Below are 27,014 nucleotides of genomic sequence, written 5' to 3' on the forward strand. Positions count from 1 at the left end.
AGTTACCTGTAAGAGAAAAGGATGAGGTTGTGGTTGGAAAGAGGCATGTGAGGGATTCTTTGAGAGTTGACTATGCCTCCTATTCCTATCCTGGGTCCTGGTTTCTCACATTTTTTTATAATAATCAATAAGTTTTATAGTTATAATAATGTAAATTTCTATATTTCTTCCCCCAAATAGTTGTGGCTTAAAAAATGCCAGAGTTACTACAATACTTTGGTAAATAAGAAAAATACTGATGGTAATTTAAAAAATATTTATAACTAGTATAAATTTTTAATCCTAAAATTTGACTTAGTTACAAACAAAAGTGTAAAGTAGGCATAGAAGAGTCGCCTATTTTAAGTGATAGGGAAATCTTTATAGAGATGACCCTTCAGGCAAATTGCATACGAAAACATAAAAGATAGTGCACCATGATCAAGTGGTTCATCCCAGGTATGCAAGGTTGGTTCAACATCCAGAAATCAATAAATATAATTCATCACATCAGTAGACTTAAAGTTAAGCATCATATGATCATTTCAATAGATGCAGAAAAATCCTCATGTTCAAAACACTAGAAAAAATAGGGACAGTAGGAACATACCTCAACATTGTAAAGGCTATCTATGCTAAGCCCAAGGCCAACATCTTTCTAAATGGAGAAAAACTGAAAGCTTTTCCTTTAAAAGCTGAAACAAGACAGGGATGCCCTCTCTCACCTCTTCTATTCAATATCATCCTTGAAACTAGCCAGAGCAATTAGACCAAGAAATTAAAGGGATATATATAGGAAAAAAAGAACTCAAATTATAACTATTTGCTGATGACATAATTCTATATTTAAAGGATCCAAAAAATTCCACCAGAAAACTTCTAGAACTCATAAATGAATTCAGCAAAGTAGCAGAATATAAAATCAACACTCATAAATCTAATGCATTTTTATTCATAAGTGATGAATCCTCAGAAAGAGAAATTAGGAAAACTACCTCATTCACAATAGCCTCAAAGAAAAAAAGCATTCAAATATTACCTGCATATAGTACATGCCATGTGGTAAAATTTTGTACATGGCAATTTCAGCCACAGATGTCATCTTAATGACAAAGAAAATTTCTTTTTTTTTTTTTGTTTTTTGACTGTGCCATTCTATGCTTTAAATAGATGGTTTAGCCAGTAACTGTGGAAAACGGGAGACCAGTATAGATTATTAGATGATGGGTGCTGACTCTTCAGGGAGGAAAGATTTAAGATCACTGCTAAGAGGGTGAGTGGCAATGGAAAGGTAATTCCAGGTGGATGAAGCTTTGTTCTTAGAGTCATGATTCAGGAAGACAGAAATGAAAAAAGCCCTGGGGGGTGAAGAAAACAACTTATGGAAAAGAGTGGAGGGAAGTAAGATTGAGGCCAGGCTGTGAAGGGTCTCACTGTCATGCTGCTGAGTCCAGGTACAGAGGAATAGTTAAAAATATCATGCATATTCAGTACAACACAGGTTGCCTTCAAGAGAACACTGACTATTGCTGCACATGACTTGAGTTTCTGTTATGTTCTTCATTAGGTAACATATCATTTATATGTAAACTATTTCCTCTGCCTGCTGAGATACAAATTCACTTATTCACTTATTTATCAAACAATTATCAATTTTTATTTCACCTGAGGTACATCAGCATAGGTAAGATCTGTGGAATTAAAGATTGTACTCATGTTTAGCCCAGTTGTTGTAAGCTATTTTCTCAATCTTCTATATTTACTTGTTTCTGTAATTTAATTTTCTGTCTTTAAGGAACATGGTACCTATACTTTGAATTTCAGATGAACTATGTATAAGAATACATGTCTTAGAGCAGTAGTTCTCAAATTTGGCAGTATTGACATTTGGGGCCTTTGTTTTGGAGGCCTTCCCTGTGCATTATAGGATGCTTAGTAGCATCCCTGCCTTCCATTGCCAGACACCAGTAACATTCTTTCCAAGTGGTGACAAGCAGAACTGTATCTAGGTGTTACAAAATGACACCCAAGAAGTGGAACTGTCTTCAGGGAAGAATCATTATCTTGGGTTAATTAAAATAACAGAATACACTCCATGTATTTTCAGAAATGTTCCGGTAGTTTTAGTCAAGATAAACTATATGAAAACCTTGCTTTGAGTTGTTTTGACAGAAACTTACCATTTATAAGGATAGATCTTTTCCAGTTGTCAAAAAATGGAATTCAGTAAAAGCATCTCAAAGAAATTATTGACCATAGACTACCACTTGTATCACCAGTTTGTATTAATCTTTAAAAACACAAATACAAGCAACAAATTGAGCTCCCTATACAGTCCACATGTTCATTGCATTACTGACAATAAATGAAAAAAAAATTTTTAAAGAAGTCTTTACCTCTTCACATATTTAATATACTGCATCTTAGAGGTGTGATTTTTTTCTGTTAATTCCTTCCATTCAAACATGTCCAAGCACCACCAGAAATTATGAAGGAAAAGAAAGCCTTGTGAAAGTGTTCAGTGAAAATTGCTGAGTTCTGAAATTACTCACCCAGTTGATCTTCAAATCTACACTATTCAACCAGAGCACTGGAAGCTCCTTAAAACGAAGTAAGAGCAGTGACGTCTCTGGCTAATGGCCTGATAAGTGCATCCCTTCTTCCCTTGCATCTGTCCTATTTGGTTTGGGTTCATATTATTCTTCTACAATGCCTTCAGGTATGAATTAGATGCAGAGTCTGAACATACTGTGAGAACAAATTGACAGAGGGTCTGGGATGAGGTGACAGTACACATATCATTTTCAACAATGGATTAAGTTGCAGAGCCCCTTAAGAAGTGCACAAACCTAGTGGGAATTTCTAAGTCATGTAAATCTTGTAGAAAACATCTAAATTATGCTTTGGTTAAAAAAGAACACTTAGCAAAACACCATTATAACTTCATTACCACTTGGATCAATGAAAGACAAGAAAAAAAATGTTAGCTTTTGCCTTTATGACTAAAGAACATATTGTCAAAATACTTTGTCATCTTGATAATTTAACAAAGCTTCCACTTGCCAGGATGTAAATCAAAAGTTAATCTTTCAGCTAATTTGAACATTGTCAGCAATAAGCATATGAAAATATTTTAATTAATACATCTTTGATTTTTAATACCCTTTAAATTACTCACCATTCTATCTTTCTCCACTAAGGAAATGTGTAATGTCTAATCCGTATGCTTTAAACATCTACTCTTCCAACAGATTTTATGTTATACAATCAAAATGGGTAACATTACACAATGCTACAATATATGTATGCTATGTATGCATATATACATATATTTTAAGAATCTATTCATAAGGTTATGAAGGGTGTTGAATAGGATACAAATGGGTAGAAGTGCCAAGAATTTGCAATGAAATGGTATTCAGTACAATTCACTTTGTTTCCTTTATTGTTATTAATATAAGTAGCTTCCATTTGAAATCAGTAGTTTGTAATAATAATGTTTTTTACTTATAAGTCATTTTCCCTCACCATCTCAAAGAAGTTTAAAGCACATTTTTTCGTGTTTAACAATCTTTAATTCAAATGTAAAAGTTCAATACAAGCCGTATGCAGGGCTTGGGATTTGTTTTTCTTTTAAAAACAAGCATAGGGAAAATGCAACAAAACGATCTTTCCACTTTTCTCAAAAAACTTTCAAGGAAAGAATAGCTCCTAGGGCCATAAAGATCCATTAACCAAACCCATTTTCTCCCCCTACCAAGTCTTACACCCATTCCATAATCCTAATACATATTCCTGAATGAAGAGCTATAGCTCAGCTTTGCTTACATAACCATTTAAAAATACTTAGCACCAGTTTGCTTCCTATAATGCGAAACAAATCGTCAAGTAGTTCAGTCTGCATTTCTTCTTTTTAAAACAAGGGGGCAGTTCCTTGTTGAAAGCAATACTTAGCCTCCACATACATTTCCCAGAAATGACCTATGCCTGCCATTCAAAAGCCTCCACACTCTCATGGAATACCTAGCGTAATGTCACAGAAGCGTGAATGGCGAAGTTGAAGGTAAGTATTACAACTATTTTTCTATTTATTTGAAGAACAGTCAAAAAAAAAATCGGTACACTTTGGAAATTCGTAGGTACAAGGTACACTACCGTTACTTGAGGGACATTACACAGTAAAGGGGGGAAAAAAGGAGAAAGGAAAAGAAAAAGTAAAAAGAAAAAACTTTTTTCTCCTGTTTGAAACACTGCATTACATAAGCTTACCTGCCCTAACAGACCCTTCACAAATAAACTGCTAACATCCATAAAAAGGTAGCTTTCTTACTAAAATGCAAGAATTTAAAATTAGTATCTAAACAAGAAAAGAAAACTGGAATGAAAGTCTAGACAGCACATCTAAAACCGGTGCGACGGCTTTGGGTGGTCCTCCCAGCAGCCAGCTGCCTTTGGGGCCGCCCACCTTGGGGGAGTGTGGTCGGGGCTCCATTGGTCCGCGGCTCAGGCAGGCAGAGGCATCGGGGCGCGCGGCCGGCTGCCTGCTCCGCGATCCAGGCCGGACTCCCTAAGGAACCACGCGCTTGGACCAGTCCTGCGGCGCCACTGGCGGATGCTGGTGCGGTGCTGCTGCTGCTGCGGAGGCGGCGGCGGGATCCCAGGCTTAGGGTGGCCGGGCCTAGGCCCGGCCCGAGCCCATGCCGGGCAGTGGAGGGCGGTAATCGTGCAGGACACCACTGTCACCTTCCTCTGCACTCGTAGAAACCGCCGCCGCTGATGCAATCCCCAGACGCTTCTGTGGTCCAGGGGCTGTCGAGGCCCAAGCGAAGAAGACTCTCGGGGACCTGGAGCCCACCTGCCTTCACACAAAATGACGGAGAACCCAGGCTTAAGGTACATCTTACTGCATTTTTAAAAAAGCATCTTTCCAGCATTCTTCATGGAAGCTAGATGGTAGATTTAATTAATCTCATTTTACAAATAAGTAAATCTAAAATCTGAGTTTTAAAGAGAGCATGTTTTCATGAAGACCAGTCTCAGAAATTCCTATTTTCAAAAATGTTACCCTTAATTGTACTATCTCAAGTATACATATAATATCTGGTAATTAAGAAGTCCTTACCCTCATTCTTCACTGTCACAAGTTAATAAGCATTAAAAACAATACTCTGGGCTATAAAGCACAACAGGCATTTCAAGGTTTCAGTGATTAAACAGAGCTACTTAAAATGCCATAAATGAGCAAACTTCTAGGATGGACTGGGTTATAGAACTGAAGATCTGTCAGGGAAATAGATGGCCCCACATAGGATAGAAGACCAGGGAGATTTGCTGAATGCTTGGGAATTTTTTTCACTCAATACTGAACTTAAGTTACTGAAAATAGTGGTAGAGAGTAATTGCTTCAGCATCATTGGAAACGCCTGAACATCATTTGGAAGGGTCTTTTTTTCATAGCTCTGATTACTTGTTGTTTAATCCCTGTTAACAACTAAACAAAATAATAAGTAAAATGCAAAACTCAGAGCTCTCCTTTAATTCTGGGGATAAAATGTCTGAAATTCACTTGTGAACTGATTTCACAATGCTATCCTACTGCAAATGTTGATTCTTTCAATACTACATGTAGAGGAGTGTTAGCAGCTTACCAACACGTATGAAGCTCCAAAAGGGACACAGAAACACACTGCCCCCACCAATACAAAAATATAAGGTAAAATGTTGAGGACTACTCTAATTCTGGAGTAAAATAATGAAACAAACATGCAAATAAAGGTCACAAAAGATAAATAAGATTTGTGTAATAAATACGTAATGCAGATCTTGTTACTTATTTTAAGGAAGACTTGTCAGGGTAATTGTGGAATAAAATGTGTAACGGTGAAACGACATATTGAAAAGCACCCAGAAACCACTCTGGACTCAGGAACTTGTGGAAGAGCTTTTATTAAGTGGACAGGCAGTGTCTGCCCTGGGGGCGGGGGGGGGGGGGGGGGGGAGAGAGAGAGAGAGAGCGAGAGAGAGAGAGAGAGAGAGAGAGAGAGAGAGAGAGAGAGAGAGAGAGAGAGCAAGGGAGCTATTCTTAAGTAGTGGAAGTTTGTGGGCTAATAACAATTGGACCAATGACTGACTAGGAAATTCGTGGGCTAACAATCTGGGTTGTAAAATGGTGTGGGGGGACAGAATACCGGTGGCAGCAAAATGTCAGATCTGATGCCAATACATATAATAAGAATTGTAAAATAAAGTATATGTAATACACAAGTGCCACCAGTTTTTAAAAAGGGAGACAGTATTATAAAGTTGTTTGAAGAAGTTCATTTAGAAAATGTAGTTTTGAATTTAACTGTTTATTCATTTATAGTAAGGGCCAAAAATTTGAATGTTGATTTTTGAGAAAATCCTTAGATGCTGTGATTCTTCAGTTATTTGAAGTTAAACTAAAATACAGAACTTGAAATTTCAGCTTCCAGCGTTCCAGCATTCGTGAGTGATGGAGGTGTAGAGTGCAGGCTCTGGACTCAGGCTTCTGTTAGAATCCCAGTTTTCCATGTGCCAGCTCTGTCACTCTGGGCAACTTACTAAAGGTCTTGGTGTCTGCAAAGTGGAGATAATGCAATAGATGTTTAGCTTCCTGGAGGTGTTCGTTCTGTATAAGAATTGTATCCTTAGTAGTCTAATCTCCTCATTTGTGAGGAGGAAATGGGGCTAGGTGACCTCTAAATTCCTGGACACCTTTTAGCTATTATGGTTTGTGCTTTTTCTGTCTGCTCAAGAAATCTGCACCTGCTCTGTGGCCATTGAAGATAACCTTTGTATCCTCCTAAGGAATTTTTGTTTTGTCTTGTTTTGCTCTGCTTTGTTTTACCCCTTACATTTAGTTTTCAAATACCCTTTGAATTCACTTTTGTGTGGTACATGGTAGTGAACAAGATTCCTTCATCTCCACATGAATATCAATTAATTTCACATGCCTTTGTGAAGAAATTGTATTTTTGTTTTCCACTGCCCGGAAATGTCAGTTTGATCATGGTCCAGCGAGATAGAGAGACAGAAAGACATATACATCTATATGCATATACCTCAATTTACAAATAAGCATATATGCCGGAAATATGTCGTAAAAAGTACTGATACTACTATAAGTGGTGCAGTTTGGGAGATATCATTCCCTAGGTAGTTATTACTGGTATTACTGATGTACTTTCTGATCTTCTAAATTCATGTATTAATTTTAACAATTTATTTTAGATATTTTCGAATATTCTATGTGCACAACAGTGTCTCTTGCAAATGTTGTTTCATTTCTTGTGTTTCTATACATGCATTCTTTCTTGCCCTGTTTGATTTGCTGAGAACCTCCAGCTTAATATCAAAGAACCATAGTGGTAGTGGGTATCTTTTTCTCATTACTTGAAAAACCTGCCTATATTTTACTAAAATAGCTGTCCATAGGACTTTTTTGTATTTGGAAACTCTATCTCTAGTTAAGGAAGTTTTATTCTGTTCTAGTTAGCTAAAGCATTTTTATGCTGAAAGTACACTGAATTTTATTAAATATGTATTGAAAGAATTTTTATTTTCCTCTTAATTCTATGAAAGTGATGGCCTATAATGATTGATTTTTGAATGTTAATTAAGTTTTACATGCCTGTAATCAAACTGATGAAGTAGCTTCTTTAAAGAAAATTTCTGTCCTTGATAAGACTTTGTCCTATAATTTTTTCTTATTATGCCATTGCTGGACTTGCAATTGAGAAAATGGTAGCCTCATAAAACAAACTGGACAATATTCCTTTTTATTTTTCCTTTTCTGAGGAAGAATTTGCAAGTGATCAGTGTTGTTTCTTTCATAATATTTGGAGAACACATCAAAGATGATATTTGAATCTGGATTATTTATATTTTTAATTATTAAAAAATATCTTTAATACATATTCAATTTCTTTAATAGACATAGTACTATTGAGGTTTTTAAAAAGTTTTTTCTTGTGTTGGTTTTGGAGAAATAATATTTCAAAGAAATGTGTTCACTTGATACACATTTTCAAATGTATTTGGTATGAAACTGTAGTATTTTATTATATTGTATTGTCATCCATGTCTTTAAAACATCCATGTCTTTAAAACCTTTCCAGTTTTTAAATGTTGTTAATTTCTTCCTTAACCTTTTTTTTTTTTTTAAGTCAGATTTGCCATCTATTCAAGTAATCAAATTATGGCACTGTATTTTCTCTCTTGTGTGCTTGTTTTTGTTTCTAAAATTGCTCTGTAATTTTATCTTTTCATTATATATTGACAGTTTATAATCATATGATTTGTCGCTGGCTCTTTGCGGTTCCAAAATCCGTGGATATTTGTCACCGCTTGCAGCAACAACTTGCATGGGTCTTATGGGTGGTGGAGTGGAAACTGAGGCACTTCTATCTTTCTCTTTAGTGCACTGCTTTCTTGCTTGTTTGTTTATAGAGGACAGAGGAAATGAGGTTTACTTGCTTTGAGAGGAGAGAGAGAGAGACCCCGCTTATCAGAGAGAAAGAGACTTTGCTTAAGAGAGAAACTTTGAGAGAAAGACAGGCTTTGCTTAGAGCTTAGAGGAAGAGACTTGCTACACCTTAAAGTCCTGCATCCTGTGAACTAAGGGTATGTCCACCCAAGGTGCCCTAGTGATGCAGCTCAGTTCTCCGTTCTGCGATCTGCCTTCCGCCGCTGCCCCTACTTGCTGCTGCCGTGCTGTGTCCTTCTTCTCCTGCTTTTCTGCTAATGGCTGCTGTGTCTCTGTCTCACTCCGCCTACGCTTATATCACCTCCAGGAGGTGGAGAGCAGGGCCAGCCTCTTACGCAAAGATTAGGCGAGATGCTCCGAGCAGGCAATTAGTGCTCGAGAACACATGTGCAAACATTGTGTGCGTGGAGGAGAAAATCACCTGAGTGTGCTTATGTCAATTAACCTCCTCACTGCCGATGTGATCAGGTGCCATCCCAGCACCGCCAACATGGCACAGCCCCCAACATGATTTATAGAATATAGAATATTATTATGACTTATGAACGTGGTATGGAAGAATTAAATCAAGCTAGTTAACATATCCATCCCCTCAATAGCACATAAAGGGTCCCAACTGACCTCACAGCAGACTTCGTAGTAGACAGCTGCTATCCTAGGAAAGAGTGATGTGACATTTTCATAGTAGTAAAGGGGGGAAAAATGCCAGTAAAGCTATCCTGTATAAATGAAGGACAGGTAAATACGTTCCCAACTGCCTGCACACATCTCCAGCACCACACCCAAGCTCAGCCACCACCTGCACGCATCTCCAGTGCTGCCCAGGACCAGCCCGTGGCCTCCAGTGCTGCTCAGGCCCAGCCTGCCGTTCCTGTGCCCCACTGCTGTCCCCCATCTGCCAACATGTGGGGTCACCTCTGCCCACTATCATGGATTAGTTCCAACCTGGATAACACCATCCTTAGTCCTGGTAGCTCCCTTACTGGGACACCACATTACCAAGTACCTCTCATGCATCAGGCTACTAAAGACTAGGAGGTTTGAATAGTATTTTATAGTTTCATTGTAGATTTTTATTAGTATTATTATTACTATTATTGCTACTTTTCTTTTTTATTATTTTTCTACTGTATTTTCTTCTTATCTATCTGTTTTCTTGGAGTATCTTTCTCTCTTTTCTCATGCTAACAACAAATTTCTTTTGATTCTGCTTTCACTCTGCCTATGATCTAATACTTCTATATACTCACTTCTTATCTCATTAATGTTCCACATTCTCTTTGTCCACCATTAGAAATTATGGACCTTATTGCAAACATATTGTTTATACTATAAATAACAATCAAACTCATCATCTCTGTTTATTAAGGCAATACTATTACTATCTTAATAGGGACTATTTGGGTTAAGGCTATATTTTGTTCGTATTGTGTGCAGCTGATATTGATCTCACAGTTTAAGGTGAGGTAATGGAAACCTGCAAGGACACTATAAGCCTATAGGTGAGAAACTGCAATACCTCAGATCCGCAGTGCTAGAGGGGAAAATACACAAATGACATGAAAAGATAAGGGAAGAAAATGTCCCAAACAAACCTACATACTATATCAATAGAATCAAATGACATCATGGTAGAAGATATGTCAGAAAAGGAGTTCAGAATGTACATAATTAAAATGATACAAGAAATAAAGGATGAGGTAAGAGAGCAAATGCAGGCAATGAATGAACACCAACAGTTAAGAGAGCAAATGCAGGAAGCAAAAAAGCACTTCAATAAAGAGATAGACATTCTGAAAAAATCCAAATAGAAATTCTTGAAATGAAGGAAATAATAAATGAAATTAAAAAATCAATAGAAAGCATCACTAATAGACTAGATCACTAGGAAGACAGAACCTTAGACAATGAAGACAAAATATATAATCTTGAAAACAAAGTTGACCAAACAGGGAAGATGGTAAGAAATCATGAAGGAACCTCCAAGAGAATTATGGGTTATTATGAAAAGACCAAATTTAAGAATTATTGGGATTGAGGAAGGCACAGAGATACAAAGCAAAGGAATGAACAACCTATTCAATGAAATAACATCAGAACATTTTCCAAATCTGAAGAATAAAATGGAAAATCAACTACAAGAGGCTCACAGGACACCAAATGTACAAAATTACAACAGATCCACACCAATGCACATTATAATGAAAATACATAACATACAAAATAAAGATGGAATTTTAAAGACTGCAAGACAAAAGCATCAGATTACATATAGGGGGAAACCAATATGAATATTAGCAGATTTCTCATTCCAGATCCTAAAAGTTAGATGGACCTGGAACAACATATTTCATGCTCTGAAAAAAAATTAATGACAACCAAGAATCTTATATCCAGAAAAACTTACCTTCAGATTTGATGAAGAAATAAAATTCTTCTATGATAAACAAAAGCTAAAAGATTTACAAATAAAATGCCTATACTACAGAACATTTGCAGCAAAATACTCCTTGAGGAAGAAATGAAAATTAACAATGTAAATCAACAAAGGACGGAACTACACTAAAGGAATAGCCAATTGAAGGAGAAACCAAGTCAAGTTAAAAACCAAAAATAAGCCAAAATGACTGGGAATACAAGTCATATCTCAATAATAACCCTAAATGTTAATGGCCTAAACTCATCAATCAAAAGACTTAGATTGGCAGATTGGATTAAAAAGAAAGACCTAATAATATGCTGACTTTAAGAGACTCATCTCATAGAAAAAGATACCCACAGACTAAAGGTGAAAGAATGGGAAAAAACATAGTACACACACGAACTCACTAAAAAGCAGGGGTTTCCTTCCTTATATCAGATAAAGTGAACTTCAAGCAAAAATTAGAAGGGATAAAGAAGGCCATTTCATACTGCTTAAGGGAAGTATAAATCAGTAAGACAGAACAATCATAAATATTTATTCCCCAAACAATTATGCATCCATGTAGATCAAACAAATCCTTCTTGATTCCAGGAACCAAACAGACCACAACACCATAATGCTAGGTGAGTTTAACACACATCTCTCACCATTGGACAGATTTTCCAAACAAAAAATGAACAAAGAAACACAGTCAATAATTTAGACTTAACAGACATATATAGAATATTCCATCCATCAACGAGTGAATACACTTTCTTCTCAGCTGCACATGGATCCTTCTCTAAAATAGACCATATGTTATGCCACAAAGCTACTCTTAGCAAATACAAAAAATAGAGATACTACCGTGCATTCTATCAAATCATAATAGAATGAAATTAGAAATCAACAATAAAATAAAAAAAGAGAAACTACTCCAATACCTGGAGACTAAATAATACACTATTGAATGATGCATGAATAACAGAAGACATCAGGAGGGAGATTAAAAAATTCTTAGAGGCAAACAAGAATAAAGATATAACATATCAAAATCTCTTGGATGCTATGAAAGCAATACTAAGAGGAAAATTCATTGCATGGAGCACATTCAATAAAAGAAGAAAAACTCAACAAATTAAAGACCTAAAATTATAGCTCAAAGCCCCCCAAAAAGAAGAAAAGATCAACACCAAAAGTAGTAGGAAATAATTAAAATCAGAGATGAAATCAGTGAAATTGAAACAAAAGAAATAATTCAAAAAGTTGACAAAACAAAAAGTTGGTTCTTTGAAAAAAATTAAACAAAATTGATAAACCCTTAGCCACACTAATAAGGAGGAGAGAAAAAACTCAGATTACTATAATTCATGATGAAAAAGAAAATATCACAACAGACACTACTGAAGTACAAAACATGATTAGAATCTGCTATGAAAATCTATACTTCAACAAAATAGAAAATCTCGAAGACATTGACAGGTTTTTTGGAGACATATGATCTGCCCAAACTGAATCTGGAGGACATTCACAATTAAAATAGATCAGTTCAAGCAATGAAATAGAAGAAGTCATCAAAAACCTACCAACCAAGAAAAGTCTGGGACCAGATGGATTCTCAGCCAAGTTCTACAAGACCTTCAAAAACGAACTCATTCCAATTCTCCTCAACGTATTCAATGAAATAGAAGAGGAGAGAACCCTTTAAGACTCTTTCTATGAAGCTAGTATCACCCTGACACCAAAACCAGATAAAGACACATTGAGGAAAGAAAACTTCAGACCTAATGAACATAGATGCAAAAATTCTTAACAAAATTTTAGCAAATCACATATAAAAACATATTAAAAAGATAGTGCACCATGATCAAATGGATTTCATCCCAGGGATTCAAGATTTGTTTAACATCCAGAAATCAATAAATGTAGTTTTTTTTTTTTTTTTCCACAATGGATTTGCCATCAGAACACAGGTGTCATGAAAACCACTGCTAAATCAAAGCCATAATGGGAAAGTAAAAGACTCATATCAACATCATTGTCATGGGACACATAGATTCAGGCAAGTCTACCACTACTGGCCATCTGATCTACAAAAGAACCACTGAAAAATTTGAGAAAGAAGCTGGATGAGATGAGAAAGGGCTCCTTCAGGTACGCCTGAGTCTTGGATAAACTGAAAGCTGAGAGTGAGTCTCACCCTTGACATCTCCTTGTGGAAATTTGAGAAGAGCAAGTATTATGTGACTATCATTGATGCCCCAGGACACAGAGACTTTATCAAAAACGTGACTACAGGTACATCTCAGGCTGACTGTGCTGTCTGGATTGTTGCTGCCGGTGTTGGTAAATTTGAAGTTGGGATCTCCAAGAATGGGCAGACCTGTGAGCACGCCCCTCTGGCTTATACACTGGGTGTGAAACAAGTAATTGTTGGTATTAGCAAAATGGATTCCACTGAGCCACCCTACAGTTAGAAAAGATATGAGGAAATTGATAAGGAAGTAAGTACCTACATTAAGAAAATTGGCTATAGCCCTGACACAGTAGCATTTGTGCCAATTTCCGGTTGGAATGGTGACATGTTGGAGCCAAGTGCTAATATGCCTTGGTTCAAGGGATGGAAAGTCACCTGTAAAGATGTCAGTGCCAGTGGAATCACACTGCTTGAAGCTTTAGATTGCATCCTGCCACCAACTCGTCCAACTGACAAGCCTTTGCATCTGCCCCTCCAGGATGTGTACAAAATTGGTGGTATTGATACTGTCCCTGTGGGCTGATTGGAGACTGGAGTTCTCAAGCCTCGAATCGTGGTCACCTTTAGCGCCAGTCAATATTGCAACTGAAGTATTGAAATGCACCATGAAGCTCTGTGTGAAGCTCTTCATGGAGATATTGTAGGCTTCAGTGTCAAAAACATGCCTGTCAAAGATGTTCATCATGGCAATGTTGCTGGTGACAGCAAAAATGACCCACCAAGGCAAGCAGTTGGTTTCATTGCTCAGGTGATTATCCCGAACCATCTGGACCAAATCAGTGCTGGCTATATCCCTGTACTGGATTGTCACACAGCTCACATTGCATGTAAGTTTGCTGAGCTGAAAGAAAAGATTGATCACTGTTCTGGTAAGAAACTGGAAGATGGTCCTAAATTCTTGAAGTCTGGTGATGCTGCCATCATTGATATAGTTCCAGGAAAGCCCATGTGTGTTGAGAGCTTCTCTGATTATCCTCCTCTGGGTGGTTTTGCTGTTTGTGATATGAGGCAGACGGTTGCTCTGGGTGTCATCAAAGCAGTGGACAAGAAGGCTGCTGGAGCTGGCAAGGTCACCAAGTCTGCCCAGAAAGCTCAGAAGGCTAAATGAATATTATCCCTAACATCTGCCACCCCAGTCTTAATCAGTGGTGGAAGAATGGTCTCAGAACTGTTAGTCTCAATTGGCCATTTAAGTTTAATGGTAAAAGACTGGTTAATGGATGAAGATACATAATGGGGGAAAGGTAAGAATGGAGGAAGGATGGATTGTATAGAGGGGTGGGGAGGGTATGGGGGGAAGGAAAGAGAATGAGACAAACATCATTACCCTTTGTACATATATGATTACACAAACAGTGTGACTCTATTTCATGTTCAGCTGGAGAAACAAAAGTTATACCCTATTTGTGTACAATGAATCTAAATTAAAAAATAAAAATTAATAAAAAAGAGAGGACAGAAAATGATTGAGACATTCATGCTCACAGTGTAGAAATCCTGCAGTGGAAAAATACATCTTCATCAAGCAACACTGAATCTCACTTCACACATACTCTACTCCACCTCAGCCTTGGTGTTTCAGTCAGCTTTTCTGCTGCTGTGACCTCAAGACCTAACAAGAACAATCAGAGTAGGAAACATTTATTTTGGGGCTCAAATTTTCAGTAGTCTCAGTGAAAGACTGGCTCCATTCTTCAGGACTAGACATGAGGTCAAATGTCAAGGCAGAAGAGAGTGACAGAGGAAAGCAACCCAAGACATCACAACATAGAAGCAGAGAGACCCCCACTTGCTAGAAACAAAAGATATATCCCAAAGTCATGCCCCCAGGAAACCATTCCCTCCAGCAACTCCCAACCTGCCTTCAGTTATCACTCAGTTAGACTATGTGGTCTATTGTGAATGTGATCATGTCCCTGATTTCTTCCTCAGCTGAATCACTGTTGGAGTTTTGGAAAGCTATTGATTTATGGGTGTTGATTATGATATGTCTTGGAGATATTCTCATTTGTATAGGTGTATTTGCAGGTCCTGTGAGCCTCTTATATGTGGATGTCTATCTCATTTCTTTCTTTTAGTTGGCACTCTTAGTTGTACATGACAGTAGAATCTATTTGACATAATTATAAAAGCATAAAAATTGTAGAACACTGAAAAAAGAAATTGAAAAAGACCTGAAAAGATGGAAAAACATCCCATAGTCTCAGAGATGCAGAATTAATATTCTCAGAATGGTCATACTGCCAAAAGCAATATACAGGTTCAATACAATCCCCATCAAAATACCAATGACCTTCACCACAGAATTAGAAAAGAAAAAACAATTTTTTAATTTATTTGGAAGAATAAGAGACCCAGAATAGCCAAAGCAATATTAATAATGAAAAGCAAAGCAGGAGGCAACAAAATACCAGACTACAAGTAATGCTACAGAGCTGTAGTAACAAAAACAGCATCGTATTGCACCAAAATAGACGCAAAGTCCAATAGGACAGAATAGAAGACACAGGACAAATCCACATAATTACAGCCCTCAGATACTTAACAAAGGTGCCAAAAATATATGTTGGAGGAAAGATAGCTTTTTTAACAAATGGCGCTGGGAAAAAATGGATAACTATGTAGAAAAAGAACACTAGAACCCTATTTCTCACCCTGCTCAAAACTCAAATAAAAATGGATCAAACATTTAGGAATTAGACTATAAAATTTTCAACTGCTAGAAGAGAACATAGGGTCAACAGTCCTTCACATAATTGCTGACGCCAGCTTCCTTAACAAGATACTTGAAGTTCATGAAATGAAACTAAGAATAAATAAATGAAATGTCATCAAACTGCAAAGCTTCCACATGGCAAAAGAAATGAATAAGAGTGTGAAGAGAGAGCTACAGAATGGGAAAAAATCTTGACCAGCTATTCATCTGATAAGGGATTAATACCCAGAATACACAAATAACTCAAAACACTTAATGCCAAACCCCCCAAATAACCCAATTAATAAATGGGCAATAGAACTAAATAGAAACTTCACAACAGAAGAAACACAAATGGCCAATAAACATATGAAAAAAATGTTAAACATCACTAGCAATCAGGAAAATGCAAATAAAAGCTACACTAAGATTTTATCTCAACCCAGAGTGGCAATGATCAAGAATACACACATCAGAAAATGTGGGCAAGGTTGTCGGAGGAAAGTGTACTATCAATGTACACATTGATAGTGGGACTGCAGACTAGTATAACTACTCTGGAAAGCAATATGGAGACTCTTCAAAAAACTAGAGAGGTAAGCATCCTGAGAACATTTGCCCACTCCTTGGTATTTTTGCCAAAACATCTAAAATCAGCATACTACAGTGAAAGAGCTATCTCAATATTTATAACAGCACATTTCACAATAGCTAAATTATGGAATCAACGCAGATTCCTCTCAATAGATAAATGGATTAAGAAATTCTGACATATCATATCACACACAGACACACACACACACACACTGGGGTTCTGAGCCACAAAAGGAGATAAAATTGTGATGTTTGCAGGTAAAAGATAGAAATGAGAATATCATGGTAAGTGAAATAAGCCAAACACAAATCTCAAAGATTGAATGTTTTCTTTCATATGCAGAAACTAGAGTCAAACAAAGGAAAGAGGAAGGGCAGGATAGGATATCCTAAAGATAAAGGGAAGAGTAGTAATGTAGAAAAAGATTGAGAGGCCGAGTGGAAGAATGGGTAATGGGAGGCAATGCAGAATGATTCTTAAAAAATTATGTGCACATATAAACATACCACAGGGAACTCCACCTTTATGCATAGGTAGAAAGAACAAATGAAATATAAATGAATGGATGAGCAAAAGGAAGTCTAGTAGAATAGATGAGGGAGATTGGTAGAGGTAGGGAGGATGGCAGGAAAAAGAGGGAGGGAAAGTGGGGAATTCTGAACTAAAATCAAATTACATATATGTATGACTTTGTCCAAATGAACTTATTACTATGTATAACTATAAAGCTCTAATTTTGAAAAGGAAAGAATGTAAGAAAATGATTGTAAAAACTAAAAAGGCAGAAGAAAAATCTATTGAAGTTTGACTATAGGTGGGAGATACATACTGCCCTGGAGTCTGTTTTTTCCAATTTCATTTATAGTAGGACAGCTTTTACTTTCTTTTTATTTTACATGATCCAGCTGGCAGAAGGGGGCATTGATATATCAATAGACAAGTTGGGGTTTACAGGGCCTAGAGACTCTAATCAGATGCTTTGATTTTCAGTCAGTCTTCCGTCCACATGACCAGGCTCTGTCAGTATCACAGACCTTCCTACACTTTCTAGAGTAACTTCCCTTTCCTTCACATATGGGGACTCGGTTGTGGCAAAATGCTCTTGTCCCTAAGGAAACCATGGCTATGGGAAAGTGATGGTGGCAGGCACATTTATTTCATATGTTAAACATTTACTTCTGCCCCAATCTCTTGCCTGCCTCTTCAGATAAGCATGTTTACTAGATCTCTCTGGCTTTCTTCAATATCCAGTCTCTTCCTTGTTTCCCTAGTTTTAATTTGAATGTTAACAGAGTCCCGTTCCCCAACTTCTTAACACATTATTTCACTTCTGTGTCTTGTTTTTCTATGTGGTGCACCATTTAATTCACCCTCTCTAATCACCTGCATGGCCATATCCTCAATCACTTCTGCTCAGGTTTCTCTAAGCCTAAGCCTCCAAATTCTTGTGCCAGATATTCTTAGTTAATGTTAATCCTTACTTTCTTTGGTTTTTGCTGAATACTCATTTATCAGATAATGACCTCAACTGTCAAATGAAAGTGGAGAATTTCATGGACTTTTTATTGTGGCCTTTAAGTAAGAAACATCTGTGGACTGCTAAGTACAGTACCCAGATGGCAGGAACTGCAAAGCATTACATTAGGTTGTTGCCTTCCCCTTTTGGAGCTACCATGGTGGGTGTGGTGTTGAGTCACTTCTCCACTTCCTTCTAACAAGGCTTCCATTGTCACTGTTTTCCCATGCACCAGCTCAGATGCAGCCCCATGGCTTAGTTCCTACTCTTCCTCTTGCTCCCAGCCCCCAGAGTACTGAACTGGAACCTGCACTGACCCACTATTCTCTTACCAGGAACTTTTTTTTGTTGTTTGTTTGTTTGTTTGGTGATACTTCACATTTTGATAAACTTTTAAATTATTTTCTTAGTCCAGGGGAATTGAACTCAGGTCCTTCTGTGTGCTAAGCAAGATTACACCAAACTGCACCCCAGCCCTTGATCAATATTTTAACATATATGTATATATCTGTGTATATGTGTGTGTATTTCATACACATTTGCATATACATATGATTTTGTGCATATCTAAGTTTCACTCGAAGGCATTGTACTAGACAGCACATAGAAAATTATACTCAAAATTGTCTTATAAAATTATACCTAACAAGTCTTTAAGAGGGAAATTATATTTGTTTGGAATACCTGTTCATCAAAGAAACATTTTTTTTTGTACTGAATAAAAGAAACATATCATCTAAGTGATTGGTTGACTTTTGCTTTTTCACGTGGCATATGTATGTTAATGATATGAGAGGGAAGTCCTGCTGCCTTAGATCGTATGTGGTCAAGACTAGACTGTGCATGATTTGTGCAGAGTGTTCAAGGTGTACTGAAAACTGTGGTTTTCAGATTCCATAGATTTAGTTTCTTTCCCTTGAATTTGGAAAGTTGACATGAATTCTCCAACTCTGGTCTTCCACAGTTCTTTTTTCTTTTGGCTCAGATCCTGCCATTTTCACCAGGACAAATGCTAAATATGACAATTAAATGGCTTGGAAACCATGAAGGAAAATTATTAATGCAAATAACTGTTGGTCCTCTGTAAGTGTGTTATGTGAATTTAGAAAAATTTCTCTGTGTGCCACAAAGCCTTCAGTCCTATTTATTGAATCTTCTGTGGCTGCCTTTCTCCTCATTCTTCTTACCACAGTTGTCCTATTGTTCTGTTTGCATCACTGCCCAGTAGTTCCTCCGTTCTTAAATGTGTTCTCTGTGTCCAGCTTCTGTACCTTTTCTACCCAGAAAATTTTTTATGTTTGTAATAATACTTGTCCTAAATATCCCACTTATCATAAAGACAAAATTTGTCTTCTGGGAATTTTATTTTTATTTATTTATTTATTTCTATTGTAAACAAATGGGATACATGTTCTTTCTCTGTTTGTACATGGCATAAAGGCATACCATTTGTGTAATCATAAATTTACATAGAGTAATGTTGTTTGATTCATTCTGTTATTTTTCCCTTCTCCCACCCCTCTCACCCCGCTTTTCCCTCTATACAGTCCTTCCTTCCTCCATTCTTGCCCCCCCTTCCCAACCCTAACTCTAACCCTAACATTAACCCCTCCCTCCCCCGATTATGTGTCATCATCCACTTATTAGTGATATCATTCGTCCTTTGGTTTTTTGAAATTGGCTTATCTCACTTAGCATGATATTCTCCAATTTCATCCATTTGCCTGCAAATGCCATAATTTTGTCATTCCTCATGGCGGAGTAATATTCCATTGTATATATATGCCACAGTTTCTTTATCCATTCATCAACTGAAGGGCATCTAGGTTGGTTCCACAATCTGGCTATTGTGAATTGAGCAGCTATGAACATTGATGTGGCTGTATCTCTGTAGTATGCTGATTTTAAGTCCTTTGGATATAGGCCAAGGAGTGGGATAGCTGGGTCAAATGGTGGTTCCATTCCAAGCTTTCTGAGGAATCTCCATACTGCTTTCCAGAGTGGCTGCACTAGTTCGCAAAACCACCAGCAATGTATGAGTGTACCTTTTTCCCCACATCCTCGACAACACCTATTGTTGCTTATGTTCTTGATAATCGCAAGTCTAATTGGGGTGAGATGAAATCTTAGGATAGTTTGATTTGCATTTCTCTTATTACTAGAGATGTTGAACATTTTTTCATATATCTGCTGATTGCTTGTAGATCTTCTTCTGTGAAGTGCTGTTCATTTCCTTCGCCCATTTGTTTGTTGGATTATTTGTATTCTTGGTGTAGAGTTTTTTGAGTTATTTATAGATTCGGGATATTAGCGCTATATCTGAAGTATGAGTGGCAAAGATATTCTCCCACTCTGTAGGCTCTTTCTTCGCATTACTGATAGTTTCCTTTGCTGAGAGAAAGCTTTTTAGTTTGAATCTATCCCAGTTGTTGATTCTTGCTTTTATTTCTTGTGCTATGGGAGTCCTGTTAAGGAAGTCTGCTCCTAAGCCAACAAGTTGAAGGTTTGGACGTACTTTTTCTTCTATATGATGCAGAGTCTCTGGTCTGATTCCGAGGTCCTTGATCTATTGTGAGTTGAGTTTTGTGCAGGGTGAGAGATAGGGGTTTAATTTCATTCTGTTGCATATGGATTTCCAGTTTTCCCAGCACCATTTGTTGAAGAGGCTATCTTTTCTCCGTGGTATATTTTTGGCCCCTTTGTCTAGTATGAGAAAATTGTATTTATTTGGGTTTGTGTCCATGTTCTCTATTCTGTACCATTGATCTACCAGTCTATTTTGGTACCAATACCATGCCGTTTTTGTTACTATTGCTTCGTAGTAGAGTTGAAGATCTGGTATTGCGATACCCCATGCATCAATCTTTCTGCTAAGGATTGCTTTAGCTATTCTGGGTTTCTTATTCTTCCAGATGAATTTCATAATTGCTTGCTCTAATTCTGTAAAGTACACCATTGGGATTTCAATTGGAATTGCATTGAATTTCTATAGCACTTTAGGTAGTATGTCCATTTTGACAATATTAATTCTTCCTATCCATGAACATGGGAGATCTTTCCAACTTCTAAGGTTTTCTTTAATTTCTTTCTTTAGTGTTCTGTAGTTCTCATTGTAGAGGTCTTTCATCTCTTTTGTGAGATTGATTCCCAAGTATTTTATTTTTTTCAATGCTATTGTGAATGGGGTAGTTTTCCTAATTATTCTTTCCAAAGATTCATCACTTATGTATAAAAATGCATTAGGTTCATGTGCATTGATCTTATATCCTGCTACTTTACTGAATTCACTTATGAGTTCTAAAAGTTTTCTGGTGGAATTTCCTGGTTCCGCTAAGTATATAATCATATCATCAGCAAATAGGGATAGTTTGAGTTCTTCTTTTCCTATTCATATCCCTTTAATTTCTTTGGTCTTTCTAATTGCTCTGGCTAGAGTTTCAAGGACGATATTGAATAGAAGTGGTGAAAGAGGGCATCCCTGCCTTGTTCCAGGTTTTAGGGGGAATGCTTTCAGTTTTTCACCATTTAGAATGATATTAGCCATGGGCGTAGCGTAGATGGCCTTTACAATGTTAAGGAATGATCCCACTATCCCTATTTTTTCTAGTGTTTTGAGCATGAAGGGGTGCTGTATTTTATCAAATGCTTTTTCTGCATCTATTGAAATAATCATGTGATTCTTGACTTTAAGTCTATTGATATGGTGAATGACATTTATTGATTTCCTGATGTTGAACCAACCTTGCATCCCTGGGATAAAACCCACTTGATCGTGGTGCACTATCTTTTCAATATGTTTTTGTATGCGATTTGCTAAAATTTTGTTGAGAATTTTTGCGTCGATGTTCATTAAGGATATTAGTCTGAAATTTTCTTTCCTCGATGTGTCTCTCTCTGGTTTAGGTATCAGGGTGATATTGGTTTCATAGAATGAGTTTGGGAGGGTTCCCTCCTCTTCTATTTTATGGAATACTTTGAGAAGTATTGGAATGAGCTCTTCTTTAAAGGTTTTGTAGAACTCAGCTGAGAACCCATCTGGTCCCGGACTTTTCTTTGTTGGTAGGCTTTTGATGACTTCTTCTATTTCATTACTTAAAATTGGTCTATTTAAATTGTGTATGTCCTCCTCGTTCAGTTTAGGCAATTCATATGTCTCTAGAAACCTGTTGATGTCTTCGAAATTTTCTATTTTGTTGGAGTATAGATTTTCAAAATAGCTTTTAATTATGTTTTGTATTTCACTCGTGTCTGTTGTGATATTTTCCTTGTTCATTCCGAATTTTAGTGATTTGGGTTTTCTCTCATCTTCTCTTTGTTAGTGTGGCTAAAGGTTTATCAATTTTGTTTATTTTTTCGAAGAACCAACTATTTATTTTGTCAATTTTTTGTATTGTTTCTTTTGTTTCAATTTCGTTGATTTCAGCTGTGAGTTTAACTATTTCCTGTCTTCTACTACTTTTGGTGTTGGTCTGTTCTTTCCTTTCTAGGGCTTTGAGCTGTAGTCTTAGGTCGTTTATTTGTTGAGTTTTACTTCTTTTATTAAATGCGCTCCATGAAATAAATTTTCCTCTAAGTACTGCTTTCATAATGTCCCAGAGATTTTGATATGATGTTTCTTTGTTCTCATTTACCTCTAAGAATTTTTAAATTTCCTTCCTAATATCTTCTGTTATCCATTCATCATATAATAGCATATTGTTTAATCTCCAGGTGTTGGGGTAGTTTCTGTTTTCTACTCTTTCATTTATTTCTAACTTCAATCCATTATGATCTGATAAAATACAAGGTAGTGTCTCTATCATCTTGTATTTGCTAACATTAGCTTTGTGGCATAATATATGGTCTATTTTAGAGAAGGATCCATGTGCTGCTGAGAAGAAAGTGTCTTTGCTCTTGGTTGGATGGTATATTCTATAAATGTGTGTTAAGTCTAAATTATTGATTGTGTTATTGAGATCTATGGTTTCTTTGTTCAATTTTTGTTTGGAAGATCTGTTCAGTGGTGAGAGAGGCATGTCAAAATCACCTAGTATTATTGGGTTATGGTCTATTTGGTTTCTGAATTTGAGAAGGATTTGTTTGACATACATGGATGAGCCACTGTTTGGGGCATAGATGTTTATGATTGTTATATCTTGCTGATTTATGCTTCCCTTAAGCAGTATGAAATGTCCTTCTTTATCCCTTCTGACTAACTTTGGCTTGAAACCACATTATCTGAAATGAGGACGGATACTCCAGCTTTTTTGCTGAGTCCATGTGCATGGTATGTTTTTCCCCATCCTTTCACCTTTAGTCTATGGGTATCTTTTTCTATGATGTGAGTCTCTTGCAGGCAACATTTTGTTGGATCTTTCTTTTTAATCCAATCTGCCAGTCTATGTGTTTTGATTGCTGAATTCAGGCCATTAACATTCAGGGTTATTATTGAGATATGATTTGTATTCCCAGTTATTTGGTTCATTTTTTAAATTTTATTTATTTATTTATTTATTTATTTATTTATTTTGACATGACTTGGTTCCTCCTTTATTTGACCATTCCTTTAGGATAATTCCTCCCTTTGCTGATTTGCTTCTTTGTTTTTCATCTCTTCCTCATGGAATATTTTGCTGAAAATGTTCTCTAATGCTGGCTTTCTTTTTGTAAATTTTTTTAGCTTTTGTTTATCATGGAAGGATTTTATTTCATCATCAAATTTGAAGGTAAGTTTTGCTGGGTATAAGATTCTTGGTTGGCATCCATTTTCTTTCAGGGCTTGAAATATGTTGTTCCAGGCCCTTCTAGCTCTTAGGGTCTGGACTGAAAAATCTGCTGATATCTGTATTGGTTTCCCCCTGAATGTAATTTGGTTCTTTTCTCTCACAGCCTTTAAAATTCTGTCTTTATTTTGTATGTTAGGTATTTTCATTATAATGTGCCTTGCTGTAGGTCTGTTGTAATTTTGTGTATTTGGAGTCCTATAAGCCTCTTGAACTTGATTTTCCATTTCATTCTTCATATTTGTGAAATTTTCTGATATTATTTCATTGAATAGATTGTTCATTCCTTTGGTTTGTTTCTCTAAGCCTTCCTCAATCCCAGTAATTCTTAAATTTGGCTTTTTCATGATATCCCATAGTTCTTGTAGATTCTTTTCATGATTTCTTACCAATTCTCTGTTTGTTCCACTTTGTTTTCAAGGTTAAATATTTTGTCTTCAATGTCTGAGGTTCTGTCTTCCAGGTGTTCTATCTTATTGGATATACTTTCTATGGAGTTCTTTATTTGGTTTATTGTTTCCTTCATTTCAAGGATTTCTGTTTGGTTTTTTTCAATATCTCTAACTCTTTATTGAATTGATCTTTTACTTCCTGTATTTGCTCTTTTAACTGTCGATTGGTGCGATCATTCAATGCCTGTATTTGCTCTTTAATCTCATCACTCAGTGTCTGCATTTGCTCTTTCATCTCCTCATTTGCTTCCCTGATCATTTTAATTATGTACATTCTGAACTCCTTTTCTGTCATTTCTTCTGCCATGCTGTCATTGTGTTTTATTTATGTAACATCTAGATTTGTTTAGGGCATTTTCTTCCCTTGTTTTCTCATAGTGTTCAGGTATCAGTGGACTGCTGAGATATTGCAGATTTCCTCTATTGACTTATAATGTCCCTGAAGATTTCTAGTATATCCCCTCTTAGCCTTCAGTGGGCTGAAGTCTTGGAGGAAGTTGATAATGCGGTGCTCCACAAGGAAGCTGCCTCTCTAGGAGTGGTGGCCTTCAGGTGGGGTATTTTCCCTGCTAGTGGGCAGAGGTGCCTCCACTTGTTGACCAATGGTCATCCAAAGGGGAACTAGGCTATGGGCTGAGGCAAGGCCTGTTTGGGCCTGTGTCTCTGGTTTTACCGTCCTTGTGGGAAAACCTCACCCGGTGGGGAGGTCTCGCTGGTCAGGTCCCGTCCTAGAGGTTCCCCTCAATCTCCAACTACTGCCTGGGCTGGGCTGCCTTCCTCTTCAACTTTCCCAGGGGCCCGGACCTACCTCCTGGGCCTCGGAGCCTCACCCTTCGCAGACGAGTCTCCTTAGGCTGCCCCTCCTCAGAGAATCTGCCCGCAGTCCTGGAACCTTTGCTCTGCCCCTAAGCGTGTCTGTGCGGCTCTTCCACCAAGAAGCTTCCTAGGTCCTGGGACCCTGGTCTGCACCTAATCGCCTGGCTATGCGGCCCCTCCTCTGAGCAGCCACCTGGGGCCCTGTACAATCGCTCCGAGTCCCAGAGACCCGCCACACGCCTCTTCCTCCAGACAGCCTCCCCGTATTCCGGTGCGGTCACTAGGAGTCCAAGCAACTCACTGCGTGCCTCCTCCTCCCACCAACCGCCTGTTGCCCTGGGCAATCACTCCGAGTAGAAGTGACCCACCCCATTCCTCCTCCTCCTCCGGGTAACCCCCTGGGAGTTCAGGAGTGGTTGCTCTTTGTCGCTCTGAGTCCAAGCGACCTGCTGTACACCTCCTCTGGGCAGCCACCGGGAGCTCTGGTGCAGCCACTCTGAGACCAAGCGACCCACCACGCTCCTCCTCCGGGCAGCTCCCCGGTGTTCCGGAGCAGTCGCTTTGAGTCCAAACAACTCACCACTCACCTCCTCTGAGCAGCCTCCTGGAACTTTGATACAGTCACTGTGTGTCCAAGCGACCCGCCGCGCTCCTCCTCCTGCTCCTCCTCCTCCTCCGGGTGGGCCCCGGTGTTCAGGAGTGGTTGCTCTGAGTCCAAACAGCTCTCCTCGCAGCTCCTCCTCTGGGCAGCTGGCTGGAGCCCCAGTAGTTGCTCCCAGTCCAAGCGCTGTGCTGAGCGGCCTCCTCTACGATGCTCCCAGTTGTCTGAGTTCGCTGCTCTAGTGGGGTAGAGGTGTCTCACTGGGCAGCTCTACTTCACAAAGTTCCCTGCGTTCTGGGACTACCGCCCCATCCGGGATGCCTCCCCAACGGGAGAGACTCACCCGGCTGCTTTGAGTTGGTCCCAAGTCTCTCAATATCTCCTCTTTTGAATCCTGAGTCCTGGAGCAACATGAAATGCAGCCACCCTCTAGTCTGTCATCTTGAAACCCCCCTCTTCTGGCAATTTTATCATTATGCAATGATGTAAGGAATATTATAAAAATAAACAAACGTCTCTATGAACTTCACCCACTTTGCATTTTTGAAGGCTTTTTTTTTTTTTTTTTTTTTTTTTTTTGCCTTTCTTGGTCCTGGGCTCTTTCACTGTCTCTTTGTATTGGTGGGAACTGAGATATATATCATAAATAACAGCAGATCACATATTACTGTGGTTTTCTTTTTCAGAGCTGGATTTGAATGCTCCTTCAGGAATGAAGAATTCTCCCAAGCTGGAGGGTGATGCTACTGATGGCTCCTTCACCAGCAAGAATGGCTCCCATGTTATAGGCCACTGATGACTATAGTGCTCTCAGAGAGCAGATTGGGCAGGAGAAACAGCTGGTCCAAAAGATCCTATCTCTCCTGAGACCCACATGCAACTTTCTGGACCATGAAGCTCATAGCTTAGAGGTAGTCACACCCGCAGTTCTTTGGTTTACCCTTTTTTTTTTTTTGTTCCCTTTGTCCTTGTTTCTACTTCCTTCTCCACTATTTATGTGATTTGCACTCCCAATGACAGAGAAATCATCTTCCAATTATTCTAGCCAGGCCCTTGCTTCCCTATCTCCTGATTTATTCTAAATTCTAGTCTGTTATAGATAAGGCCAACTAGATATTCTCCCTCAAAGCCACAGAGAAGTATGTAGGACATTGTCACCATCCTCAGTAGAGCATTTGTTTAGTGTTGCTGTCCATATGGTGTTGAAATAAGCACCCTCTGATAGTTTATTATTTATTACAGTCATGCTGGTTCATGTGGACAGATTTAAATGAATCAGATGGGACAGAGACTGAGGGATTTGCATCTATAAAGGTCTTATATATGGAAAAAGAAAGAACCTGACCACCACAGGATTTCTTTTTTCCCATGGAGCAATGGGAGGGAAGCAGTCTATAATGCTTCTCAGAGTGCTTCTCTGTTGAGAGATAA

The 27,014-nt window shown here is 37.9% G+C and overlaps 1 long non-coding RNA gene across 2 annotated transcripts in view; it reads left to right on the top strand.

The window, feature by feature from the left end:
• The first annotated feature begins 4,576 nt into the window (after nt 1-4,576).
• Nucleotides 4,577-27,014, top strand: part of LOC306667285 — a 79,082-nt gene continuing 56,644 nt past the window's right edge. For both annotated transcript variants that reach the window (XR_013765488.1, XR_013765489.1), the window contains exons 1-2: nt 4,577-4,872; nt 26,270-26,494. This is a non-coding gene — a long non-coding RNA (uncharacterized lncRNA). The remainder of the gene's footprint in view (nt 4,873-26,269; nt 26,495-27,014) is intronic.

This window comes from Sciurus vulgaris, assembly GCF_902686455.1.
Source record: "Sciurus vulgaris genome assembly, chromosome: 8".
NCBI lineage: Eukaryota > Metazoa > Chordata > Mammalia > Rodentia > Sciuridae > Sciurus > Sciurus vulgaris.